The sequence below is a fragment of the Zingiber officinale genome, chromosome 2B (assembly GCF_018446385.1).
Source record: "Zingiber officinale cultivar Zhangliang chromosome 2B, Zo_v1.1, whole genome shotgun sequence".
Classification (NCBI taxonomy): domain Eukaryota; kingdom Viridiplantae; phylum Streptophyta; class Magnoliopsida; order Zingiberales; family Zingiberaceae; genus Zingiber; species Zingiber officinale.
The window spans coordinates 35,322,866-35,336,623 of NC_055989.1; positions in this window are offsets into that span (position 1 = coordinate 35,322,866).

The following is a 13,758-nucleotide window of genomic DNA, read 5'->3' on the forward strand; positions in this document are numbered from 1 at the left end:
ACCCTTGTTCGTGTGGATACCATAGAGGCGCGAGCGTGTGTTTGTGCTAAGATCCGAGCTGTCGGGAGTCCGTGAGTACGCAACAAAGGTATACTCCATCATATTTTAGATCTAACTTAGTATAAGTTTTTGTTTCCCTTCGCATGGATCTTCTGGAGGAACTAGTATTTTCCGCTGCGTGTTTGAGTGTTTAGCGCATCTAGTTCCTTACATTATCAACAACAACAACCTTCACAGCTGTCCAGAATCAAAAAGATGCTTGAAGAAGCTCTCTCAGAGCAAAAAGAGATGAAGAATGAGATCAAGCAATTGACTCAAAGACTGGAAAATTCAGAAAAACATCAGAAGATGCAAGACAACCAGATAGCCCAGATATCCTAGTCTTTTTCAAGAGCATAGGGAACATTTCCAGGAAAGCCTGATATAAACCCAGTGGAACACTGTAACCGTATTGAGCTGAGGAGCAGACAAACTGTGGGAGATCCCCAAATCACTACTCAGAAAGGATCCGACTTAGAGGAAGAGCCCTCTCCCCTAGTGCCCAATCAGATCTAGAACAGAGATGGAGAGGAGATCACCAAGAAAGTTGAAGGATCTCTTCAAATTCCCTCACAAAGTTGTTGGAATGTATACTAAAAGTCTAGCTTTTTGTATAAATATTTACTTAGAAATAAGAATCATATTGGTCAAATATCTACATTTATAAGTTAAATGTAGTTGTTTGATTAATTTATATTGAAGATAACATGGTGTGTGGTGTCACACACAAAAGATCATGTTATCAATTCCTTATAAATTATAAACAGTAGCTCACGACTGAGATGAAAAGGAACAAACATTGGAATAGTCGTAGTGTAATTAGGTATTAGTTTATCTTGACTGATAAATTACACTAGTACACTCTGAGTGTATTGAGCAGGACCATTTAAGGTAAGTTTTTTTTATACTGACTTAATAAAAGAACAAGACCTCAGTTATTATGGAAGTGTATGCTCTTAATCCTAATATAATAACAAGCACATATATTTAGTATTTATTTCTTTGACTTATCAAAGGGTGAGATTTAGCTCAATAAATCAATAGGCCCGATAAGTTGGGAAATGATATTACTTATAGTGTGTGTTGTTGATTATAGAAGGAAACTATGTCCTAGTAATCTAGGTTGATAATGTCCCCAAGAGGAGCTCATAAGGATTGTCATGTTAAACCCTGCAGGTGGGCTTAGTCCGACACGACAATAAGGTTGAGTGGTACTACTCTTGGACTAAGATATTAATTAAAGTGAGTTATCAGTAACTCAATTAATTAGTGGACATCTGACATCTTAAACATAGGGAGATTAACACACTCATGATAAGAAGGAGCCCAAAATGTAATTTGGGATTGGTGCGGTAGTTCAATAATAATTCTTTAGTGGAATGAATTATTATTGATGAAATTAAGTTGGGTGTTCGGGGTGAACACGGGAAGCTTAATTTCATCGGGAGACCAAAACCAATTCCTCCTCTCGGTCCCTATCATAGCCTCTTGTATATAGAGAATTATACCCACCTATACCCACCTTTCTACCTATCCTAATGGGGCCGACCAAGCTAGCTTGGAACCCAAGCTAGGGCCGGCCAAGACCAATAGGATGAGCCAAGTAGGTGGCCGGCCAATGCTTGGAGCCCAAGCATAAGTGGCCGACCCTAATCAAATTAAAAGGGTTTTAATTTTTAAAATTTTTCTTATGTAGATTCCATGGTTTTAAACGAGAGTTTAAAATTTAAATGTTTCCTTTTATAGCTTTCTACAAAAGATTAAGAAAATATATGATATCTTTCTTTATTTGTAGATTGAAAGGAAGATTTTAATTTTGAGAAAAATTTCCTTTTTTGTAACCATGTTCATGATTTAAAAGAGAGTTTTAAAATTATAAATTTTTCCTTTTATAAGTTTCTACAAAGGATTAAGAAAAGATTTGATATCTTTCCTTATTTGTAGATTGAAAGAAGATTTTAATTTTAAAGATAACTTTCCTTTTTGGAAATCATCCATATTTTTTAATAGAGAGATTTTAATTTATAAAATTCCTTTTATAACCAACCATGAAGGGAAAAATTATTAGAGAAATTTTTATTTTAAAATTTCCGGAAACAAATTAGGAAGTTTTAATTTTGTGCTAAAACTTTCCTTGCTTGGAGCTATGAGGTGGTCGACCACTTGATTCATGAAAAGGAAAGTATTTTTAATCAATTAAATTTTCCTTTTCATGGCAAAAAAAATAAGGAAGGTTTTATTTAAATTTTCCTTATTTACCAAGACTAAGGATTATAAAAGAGGGGGTAGGGGTGCCTTCATGGGAGCTAACTCTATTATATTTTTCCTCCCTCTCTTCCTTGGTGATGGCCGGCCATTGTTTCTAGCTCTTCTCTTTTTCTCTTCCTCCTTTGTGGCTGGCAGCATCAACACAAGAAGGAGTCCTTGGTGGCCGATTCTAGCTAGGGGAAGGAGAGAAAGGAGGTTTTGTTTCTAGCATCCCTTGGAGCTTGGTGGTGGTGGCCGAACCTCTACATCCTTGGAGGAGCTTTGGTGGCCGAAACTTGGTGAAGGAAGAAGAAGGGCTTGGGTGGTTCTCATCTCAGTAGATCATTGCCCACACAACGTCCGAGATAAGAAGAGGAATACGGTAGAAGATCAAGAGGTCGTTGCATACAAAGAAAGGTATAACTAGTAATTATTTCCGCATCATACTAGTTTTTTCTTTGTATGAACTCCAAACACAAGAGGCATATGATTCTAGATTTTCGGATTAGATATTTGAAGTTGTGTTTTTTTTTATTTTTTTGATCTTGTGATTCGATTGTTCTTTTTGGTTAAACCTAATGTTATTTTAGGAAATTAAATATTGAATTTCATTAAGAGGCTTTGTCGAGGCAGTGGTGGATGCTCCCATACCCAAGAAGGTCATGTGCCTCGCCATGTTTGACTTGAGAGCCAATTTTTGAAATAAATATTTAATTAAATTTGTAACATAGGTAGATTTGGATCAATAGTGTTAAGTTCTGCTTGCGATCCAAGTCTAAACCATTAAAAACAGATAAGTTAAATTTGGAATCAATAATATTAAGGTCCGTTTGCGATTCTGAATTTAATTTCTAAAGAACACAATAGGTTGTTAGGAAAGGTTCGACACTTGTACAAATTTGTATACAGTGAAACCGGTATGATCTTCCTAGGACCAACCAACAATTGGTATCAGAGCTAGGGTTTGCCTCTATGTGTTTGACTTTCAGTTTAATTATGCACATGCCATACATATTTTAGGCAGGATAATAGTAGGATATGCTAACTTTGTGGTTGCAGGCTCCAACTATTTTGGCTTAATGTGATTGTGTGTGATTGGACCCTTGGGCATGTCAAGGGCATTTTATGTGTGTGCATGATTGTATTTATTAAATACAGCAGGAGCTGTATTAGCCCTAGGATTTTACTTTTTTTTTTTCGATCTAGACTTTATGTACATTCCCTTGTGGAATATAGGATCGATATATGTAAAATTCTATTTCTGTCATGGATCGTATCCTTGCGAGGTGTGGTGCTATTGGAGGACCAGAGGCGTAGCGGAAAAGGAAGCTCGATGGTCCCGACGGCATGAACCCTAGGGCTGGCAGCACGTGAAGGATAGTGATGGAAAATGCCATAATAGTTGGAAAATTGATTTCCATATTTATGGCTTTTATTTACTGTTATGTGTGTGATGTGTGCTTGCTAGGTTAAAATTCCTCACCTTAAATAACTAAGTGGGAGAGGAATTTTTTAATAAATTCCACAGTCTCCATTACTTGTTTGTAGATGCAACAAACTTACGTGTTGGCTCTGAGTGCCTCCCTCCCCATCGAATGAGTTTGTTTGCAGATCACTAGATCAAACTTCCATCTTGGATGATTATAGGAAATTAATTAGGAGCATGTGATCTTCCCCATCGGAAGGGGCACAATCTTATTTAATGAACTAAGTATCAAGTAATGGTATACACTTAGACACATTTAATAGTATCCTCCCCATCGGAGTCACTGCTATTATTTGTGTGACCAAAGGAAAACCAACTATTAATTTGTCATAAAGATAGGTTGACAAGATAATAAAATTAAAACTCCCTCTTACAAATGTTGAGATTTTGTATACGTCCACACTCTTGTGGCATACAAAATTCACGGTGTTTGAGGTAAGTTTCTTTGTCAAGTTGACAAGATAATAAAATGGATAAACCCCCTCTTACAAATGTTTGGATTTGTATACGTCTACACTATCGTGGCATACAAAATTCACGGTGTTTGAGGTAATTTATTTGTCATAAAGATAGATTGACAAGGTTATTAATGGGTAAAACTCTCCTCTTACAAATGTTTAATTTTGTATACGTCCACACTATCGTGGCATATAAAATTCACGGGGATTTTGAGGTGTTTGTATTGACCAAATATTTTTGTGATTCTTAAGATTTCAAATGTTTGTCAATCTCCTAGTTGTTATACTATAAAATAGACTTAGTTGTCCCAATTATAATGATTGGAAATAAGACTTGGACATTAAGATGGGTTGTCCTCTCAGAACTGAGAACAATATAGGTGTATTTTATTCATTAGTTGTTAAAACATATTTAGTGGTGTTATCTACCAGTACCTGGTGTGTAGATACGAGGTGTCACTTATCATGTCTATAATTCATTACAGGGTTCCAGGAAATTCGACAACTACATGAAAGGGAAAGCACTGTCTACATGGACACTACTGTAAAAGTAGCAGCTGTTGTAGTGAGAGATGTTTATCCTCTGATAGGAATAAAATATGGATTTTGAGAAATTATCTTTACGTACCAAGTTTAGAAAGAATTTGATTTTGGTTTCTAAACTATTAAAGAGCTTGATGTTCTGTCTCTTTTGATAACAAAGTTGTTATCAAGAAGTTATCTGTTCTGGTACGTTGGTTGACAATTTATAATCCAATAACTCCCACGATGCAACAAATGAAAATTAATAACACATCTTTTAACTCTAATAAGAGAAAGCAACCTTCGGAAATGAACCAATCATATCTTTAGCATCTAAGGCTAGGTCACATTGACTTGAGTAGGATTCAAAGAATAATAGCCAATGAACTTTTGGGTTCATTGGTGGTGGAAAACTTTCCAACCAGCGAATCTTACTTGGAAGAAAAAATGACCAAGAGGCTTTTTAAGTCTAAGGGGTATAGACCCAAAGAAGTGTTGAAATTGGTTCATTTTTATTTGTGTAGACCTATGACTATTCAGGCAAGAGGTAGTTTCAAATATTTCGTCTCTCTTTTATAGATGACTATTCGAGATACGAGTACATTTACTTGATGCGCCGCAAGTCTAAGTGCTTTGATAAGTTCAAAGAATACAAGGCAGATGTGGAGAAACGTCAAGGTAAAAGTATCAAGACACTACGGTGAGATCATAGTGGCGAGTACCTCTTAGGAGAGTTTAGGAGTCACTTATTAGAAGTTGGGATTCAATACCAACTAACTGCACCTGGTACACCCCAACAGAATGGTGTAGCAGATCGAAGGAAAAGGACTCTTTTGGAAATAGTTAGATCAATTACCAAATTCGTTTTAAGGATATACTCTGAAAATGGAAGTGAACATAGGACCTTCTAAAGTCAGAACCCTTTACTCCCATAGAATTATAGAATGAGTGTAAGCCTAGTCTGAAGCATATTTGGATTTGGAGTAGTCTAGCACATGTGCTGAAGAGAGACACTGATAAGTTGGAATTAAGAACAAGAGTTCACTTGTTTATGAGTTATCCTAGAGAAAAGAAAGGAGGTTTATAAAGGAGGTTTATAGTCCTAAAAATCAAAAGGTCATTGTTAGCACTAATGCTCGATTTTTAGAAGAGGACTATGTAATAAACCACATGCCCATAAGTAAATTTGTTCTTAAAGAAGTAATAAAGGACACGTCTAATCTAGTACCAATAGTACAAGATGAGATACCATAAGAAATTGCAACATGTGTCACAAATGAAGTCTGGAGCTTGTAGAACTACCAAATGGTGTAAAGGCCATTGAGTGTAAATAGGTCTACAATAGGAAAAGAGGGATAGACGGGAAGGTGGAAACTTTCAAAGCAAGGCTTGTTGAAAAAGGAAACTTTTTCACTGGTAGCCATACTTAAGTCTATCCGGATTCTTTTATCTATAACTGCTCATATGAATTATAAGATTTGACAAATGGATGTCAAGACAGCTTTCCTTAATGGAAGTCTTGAAGAAAGCATCCATATGAAGCAACCAGAGGGGTTCATTGCAAAGGGCAAAGAGCATCTAGTATGTAAGTTTAATCGGTCTATTTATGGACTGAAGCAAAGCTTCAAGGTCTTGGAACATCCGGTTTAATGAAGTAATCCAAACCTATGGATTTATTCAGTATCCGGATGAGTCTTGTGTATACAAGAAGTGTGATGAAAACATGGTGATATTTCTTGTACTATACATAGATGACATATTTGGTAGTTGGAAACAATATCAAAGTGTTGTCAGAAGTAAGGGTATGATTGTCCAAACAATTCGATATGAAGGACTTGGGAGAATGCACATATTCTTGGGATTAAAGTAATAAAGGATCGCAAGAAAAGAATATTATGATTATCCCAGGCTTCATATATCGATACGATCCTAGCTCGTTTTAGTGTGCAAGACTCAAAGAAATGTTTTCTACCTTTTAGACATGGAGTAACTTTATCTAAAGAGATGTCTCCGGAGACATAAAAGGAGATAGAAGACATGAAGGCAACTCCTTATGTTTTGGCTATCGGAAGCCTAATGTATGCTATGCACGAGACCGGATATCTGCTTTGCCGTGAGCATGGTTAGCAGATATCAAAAGTAACTCTGGACAGAGACATTGGACTATTGTTAAGCATATATTAAAGTACCTGAGAAGGACTAGAGATTATATGTTGGTTTATCAAGTAGATAATTTGCTCCCAGAAGGTTACACGAATTTTGACTTCCAATCATATAAGGACCATAGTAAGTCGACCTCGGGGTTTTGTGTTTACTTTAGGAAGTGAAGGCATAACAATGGAAGAGTGTTAAGCATAGGTGCTTTTCGGATTCCACCATAGAAGCTGAATGGCTCAGAAACTTCATGATGGACTTAGACATGATTTCTGGTTTGCCCAAAAATTATTACAATTTATTGTAAGGTGAAGCAGCCCGTATTCTAGGCATAAAGATCTATAGAGATAGATTTAAGAGATTGCTTGGCCTAAGTCAGAGTACATATGTTGACAAGGTATTACTACGGTTTACCATGCAGAATTCCAAGAAAGGATTTCTGTCGATGTCATATAGTGTGAGTCTTTCGAAGACTCAAAGTCCCTCTTCTAGAGAGGAGAGAGACCGCATGGATACGATCCCTTATGCTTCCGCCATAGAATCTATCATGTACGCCATGCTATGTACTCGTCCTGATGTTTCGTATGCTTTGAGCATGACGAGCAGATACCAGTTAGATCCAAGTGAGTGTCACTAGATAGCGGTCAAGAATATTCTTAAGTACTTAAGAAGGACTAAAGAATATTTCTTGATATATGGAGGCGATGATGAGCTAGCTGTAAAGGGTTATAGTGATGCCAGCTTCCAAACTGACCAAGATGACTATAGATCGCAGTCTGGGTTCATGTTTTGCTTAAATGGTGGTGCTGTGAGCTGGAAAAGTTCGAAGCAGGACACAGTTGCTGATTCTATAATAGAGGCAGAGTATATTGCTGCATCAGAAGCAGCAAATGAGGCAGTTTGGATCCGTAAGTTCATTACTGAGCTTGGGGTGGTTCCTAGCATAGCAGATCCTATAGATCTCTATTGTGACAACAATGGAGCAATTGCACAGGCTAAGAAACCTCGCTCACACCAGCGGACCAAACACATACTACGGCACTTCTATCTCATTCATTCGAGAGATCATCGATAGAGGGGATGTGAAGATTTGCAGAGTACCCACAGAGGCTAACATAGCTGATCCCTTGACCAAGGCTTTGGCAGAGAGAAAGAATGATGGTCACACTAGGTCATTGGGCCTTAGAGCCTACACTGATTGACACTAGTGCTAGTGGGAGATTGTTAGTTAGAGCCCTAGAGCCAATCATATGATGATTGTTGTATGGACTCGATGTATCCTATTCCTATATATTAATAAAGGCATTTCTTTATGGTTATTATACTTACTTGTATTGGTGCCAAATAACTAAGTATAATAGCGTCCTTGAGTAGAAGGTTCTTATCTATATCAATCGATTGGTTGAATCGATAGTGAGATGATATAGAGAACACTACTCTTAATCATTCCTAGTCAAGTATTAACATTCAGGGACAATGTTAATGCGACGAGACTCCCATGTAGGTCAACTCAATGACTTGATCTCATAATTCATGGATATAGAGATATCAAGTTGACACATGGGTATGCATTGGAGAATGCATACTGAATGACCCGCCATGAGAAAGTATCATGGATCATTATATGAGTGTCATATACTTTCTCATGTGAGTATTAGTATGACTATCAGTCCTTGGACCTGAAGTCACCATGGTTCCTTACATAAGGAGTTGCATACTTTGGCTTCGTCAAACGTCACCCGTAACTGGGTGGACTATAAAGGCGATTACTGGGTATGTAACAAATTATGTGGAGGGATGTGAGTGATGTAGATAGGATCTATCCCTCCTATATGACGGGAGCGACATCATTATTCTTGATAGAGTGAGACCACTTAGTGCATGACCATGCCCAAATGAGTCAATATGATATATTGAGTTCATTTGTTTAGAGTGAGTCTACTTGGAGTTCAAGATATAGATTGATTAGAGGATGACACGGTCTATGCATCAATTTAATCAATCTAGATGTCAAGGATAGAAGGACATTATCATATATTGTGAAGGGTCATAAATAGTAGTCACAAGGTGATGTTGGATCTCAACAATCTTGTACCTTGGGTAGTAATGATGTGTTGGTAGATACCGCTCATTACTTATGCTTCTAAATGGGTTTAGGAGCATTGCCAACGTTACAAGAACCTATAGGGTCACATACAAAGGGAAATTAGATGGAGAATGGGTTCATATGATGAACCAAGAGGATTAGGTTCATATGATGAACCTAATTGGATTAAGAGTAATCTAAATTAGACTAATTGAGTTGGACTCAATTTGATTCATGTATTGAATGAGTCTAATTTAGATTATGACTCATTGAATCAATTTAATTTAATGAATAGAGATTCATTAAATCAAATTGACTTGAATCAATGGTTAGATTTGATCAACCATGGGAGAATTTAAATCAAGTTTGACTTGATTTGAGAGGGAAGATGAAGGGTCAAATTTGACTTGACCAAATGCCACTTCATTGGTCAAGTTTAACTTGACCAAAACCATTTGGCATGGGGCAGGACAATGATGGTGTTCCACATCATCAAGGTGTGCCACCTCATGAGGGAGATCAAGAGCCATGACTCTTGATATTCCATGGAGGTATTAAACCCCTCATGAAGTGGTCGGCCACATTATTGCATGAGTGAAGAGCATTGTGTGCTCATTGAAGCCATCTTCTTCCTCCTCTCTTCCTCTCTTATTTCCCTCTCTTCCTCCATTGCCGTGACCTTCTAAGGGTGCTAGCACACTCTTAGTTGTGTTTTTCTCCACCTATTGTTCGTGTGGATACACATAGAGGAGTGTATATTTGACACTCTTGAGATCTGGCAACCCTTCTGGATGAACGGGATTTACGAAGGGCTTCGCTTCAAAGGTATAAACCCCTTTTTTGTAGATCTAGTGTAGATCTAGGATTAGGAAACATGTACATGATAATTTTATATATCTTCACACGGATCCGTGGCAAGACTTCGGGGTTTCCGCAATGCAAAAAGCGATTTTTACGGCCCGAAAGTCCCAACAAATTATGCACATGTCATACATATTTTAGGCATGAAAATAGTAGGATGTGCAAATAGATTAACTCTATGGTTGCAGACTCCAACTATTATGACCTATTGTGATTATGTGTGATTGGACCCTCGGACATATCGAGGGCATTTTATGTGTGTGCATGATTGTATTTATTAAATACAGTAGGAGCTGTATTAGTTTTAGGATTTTATATTTTGTTCGATCTAGACTTTATGTACATTCCTTTGTGGAATATAGGATCTATATATGTAAAATTTTATTTTTATCATGGATCATATCCTTGCGAGGTGTGGTACTAATTGAGCACCGGAGGTGCAGCAGAAAAGGAAGTATGATGGATGCGACGACGTAAACCCTTTGGCAGCTAGGGTTGGCGGCATTCGGAGGATAGCTATGGATGAGGCCATAATAGTTGGAAAATTAACTTTCATATTTATTGCCTTTTATGCTGTGATGTGTGTGCTGTGTTTGTGTGCTTGTGTGCATGTTAAAATGTATCGTTTTTAAATAACTAAGTGGGAGAGGAATTATTTAAATTCCACGGCCTCCTTTACTAGTTTGTACGTGATGCATTCAAACTTGCACGTTGGCTCTGAGTGCCTTCCTCCACATCGGATGAGTATGTTTGCGGATCACTAGATCAAACTTCCTTAATGGATGATTATACGAAATTATTTAGGAGCATGTGATCTTCTCCATCTGAAGGGGCACAATCCTATTTAATGGACTAAGTATCAGCTAATGGTATACACTTAGACGCATTTAATAGTATCCTCCCCATCGGAGTCACTACTATTATTTGTGTGACGGAAGAAAAACCAACTATTAATTTGTCAGAAAGCTAGGTTGACAAGATAATAAAATTAATGGGTAAAACCCCCTCTTACAAATGTTTGAATTTGTATACGTCCACACTATCGTAGCATACAAAATTTATGGTATTTGAGGTAATTTTATTTGTCATAAAGTTAGCTTGATAAGATAATTAATGGGTAAAACCTCCTCTTATAAATGTTTGAATTTGTATACGTCCACACTATCGTGACATACAAAATTCACGATGTTTTGAGGTGTTGGTGAATTTAAATAATATTATTTGAGGAATCAATATTATTTTAAATCCTAAGTTTTTAACCAAATGTTTGATCGAAGATAAACCAACTATTAATTTTATTTATCATAAAGTTAAGTTGACAAGATAATAAAATTAATGGGTAAAATCTCCTCTTACAAATGTTTGAGTTTGTATACGTCCACACTAATGTGGCATACAAAATTCACGGTGTTTTGAGGTGTTGGTGAATTTAAATGATATTGAGGAATCAATATTATTTTAAGGGCTTGACCAAATATTTTGTGATTTTTAGGATTTCAAATGTTTATCAATCCCCTAGCTGTTATATTAGAGAATACACTTACAAGTCCCAATTATATTGATTGGAAACAAAAAGTAGATTGTCCTCACAAAATTGAGAACAATAAATGTGTATCCTATTCATTAGTTGTTGAAACATGTTTAGTAGTGTTATCTATCGGTACCTGGCGTGTAGATGCAGAAGTCACTGATCATGTCTGCAATTCATTGCAGGGGTTCTAGGAAACCCGACGACGACATGAAGGGGAAATCACCGTCTACATGGGCAATGCTACGAGAGTGGCGGCTGTTGTAGTGGGAGATGTTAATTTATCTTTTGATAAGAATAAAACATTGATTTTGATAAATTGTCTTTACGTACCAAGTTTTAGAAAGAACTTGATTTCAATTTCTAAACTATTTAAGGATGGATATACTATTTCTTTTGATGACAAAGTTGTTATCAAGAAAAAAAGGGAAGTTATCTGTTTTAGTACGTTGGTTGGCAATTTATATACTCTTAATCCAATAACTCCCACAATGCAACAAATGGAAATTAATAACACATCTTCTAATTCTAATAAGAGAAAGCAACTTTCGGATATGAACCAAACATATCTTTGGCATCTAAGGCTAGGTCATATTAACTTAAGTAGGATTCAAAGGATAATAGCCGATGGACTTTTGGGTTCATTGGTGGTGGAAAACTTTCCAACCCGCGAGTCTTGCTTGGAAGGAAAAATGACCAAGAGACCTTTTAAGGCTAAAAGGTATGGAGCCAAAGATGTGATGGAATTGGTTCATTCTGATTTGTGTAAACCTATGACTATCCAGGCAAGAGGTGGTTTCGAATATTTCATCTCTTTTATAGATGACTATTCGAGATACGAGTACATTTACTTGATGCGCCGGAAGTCTGAGTGCTTTGATAAGTTCAAAGAGTACAAGGCTGATGTGGAGAAACGTCATGGTAAAAGTATCAAGACACTACAGGATGATCGTGGTGGCGAGTACCTCTCAGGAGAGTTTAGTAATTATTTATCAGAGGTCGGGATTTAATCCCAATTGTCTGCACCTGGTACACCCCAACAGAATGGTATGGCAGAATGAAGGAATAGGACTCTTATGGAAATGGTTAGATCAATGATGAGTTATTCTGAATTATCAAATTCATTTTGGGGATATGCTCTGGAAACGACAACGTACATTCTCAACTTAGTACCTTCTAAATCAGTATCCTCTACTCCCATAGAACTATGGAATGGACGTAAGCCTAGTCTAAGACATGTTCAGATTTGGGGAAGTCCAGCACATGTGCTGAAGGGAGACGCTGATAAGTTAGAATCATGTACAGAAGTCTGCTTGTTTTTGGGATATCTTAAAGGAACGAAAGGTGGTTTGTTTTACAGTCCTAAAGATCAGAAGGTCATTGTTAACACCAATGCCCGATTGTTAGAAGAGGACTATGTAATGAACCACAAGCCTATGCGTAAAATTATTCTTGAAGAAGTAAGAGAGGACACGTCTAATTCTAGTACCAACAGTACAAGATGAGATACCACAAGAAACTGCAACACGTGTCACAAATGATGCACAATTACAAGCAGTGCCACGTCGTAGTGGGAAGGTTGTTCGACAACCTGATAGATTCATATTTTTGGGAGAGTCTTCAGACTAGATCCTTGGTGAACATGAACCTGATCCCTGCACATATGATGAAGCACTCCAAGATAAAGATGCAGCATCTTGACAAAGAACAATGAACTCTGAAAAAGAATCTATGTATCAGGCCTGGGAGTTTGTAGAACCACTAAATGGTGTAAAAGTCATTAGGTGTAAATGGGTCTACAAAAGAAGGAGAGGGACAGACGGGAAGGTGAAAACTTTCAAAGCAAGGCTTGTTGCAAAAAGGGTATACTCAGAAAGAGGAAATCGATTATGAGGAAACCTTTTCACCGGTAGCCATACTTAAGTCTATCCGGATTCTTTTATCTATTGCTGCTCATATGGATTATGAGATTTGGAAAATGGATGTCAAGACAGCTTTACTTATTGGAAGTCTTGAAGAAAACATCCATATGAAGCAACCAGAGGGATTCATTGCGAAGTACAAAGAGAATCTTGTATGTAAGCTCAATCAGTTTATGGACTAAAGCAAGCTTCGAGATCTTGGAACATCCAGTTTAATAAAGTTATCCAGTCTTATGGATTCATTCAGTGTCCGGATGAGTCTTGTATATATAAGAAGCGTAACGGAAATGTGGTGGTATTTCTTGTACTATATGTAGATGATATTTTGCTCATTGGCAACAATGTCAAAATGTTATCAGAAGTAAGGGTATGGTTGTCCAAGTGTTTTGATATGAAGGACTTGGGAGAATGTTGACATATTCTTGAGATCAAAGTAATAAGGGATCACAAGAAAA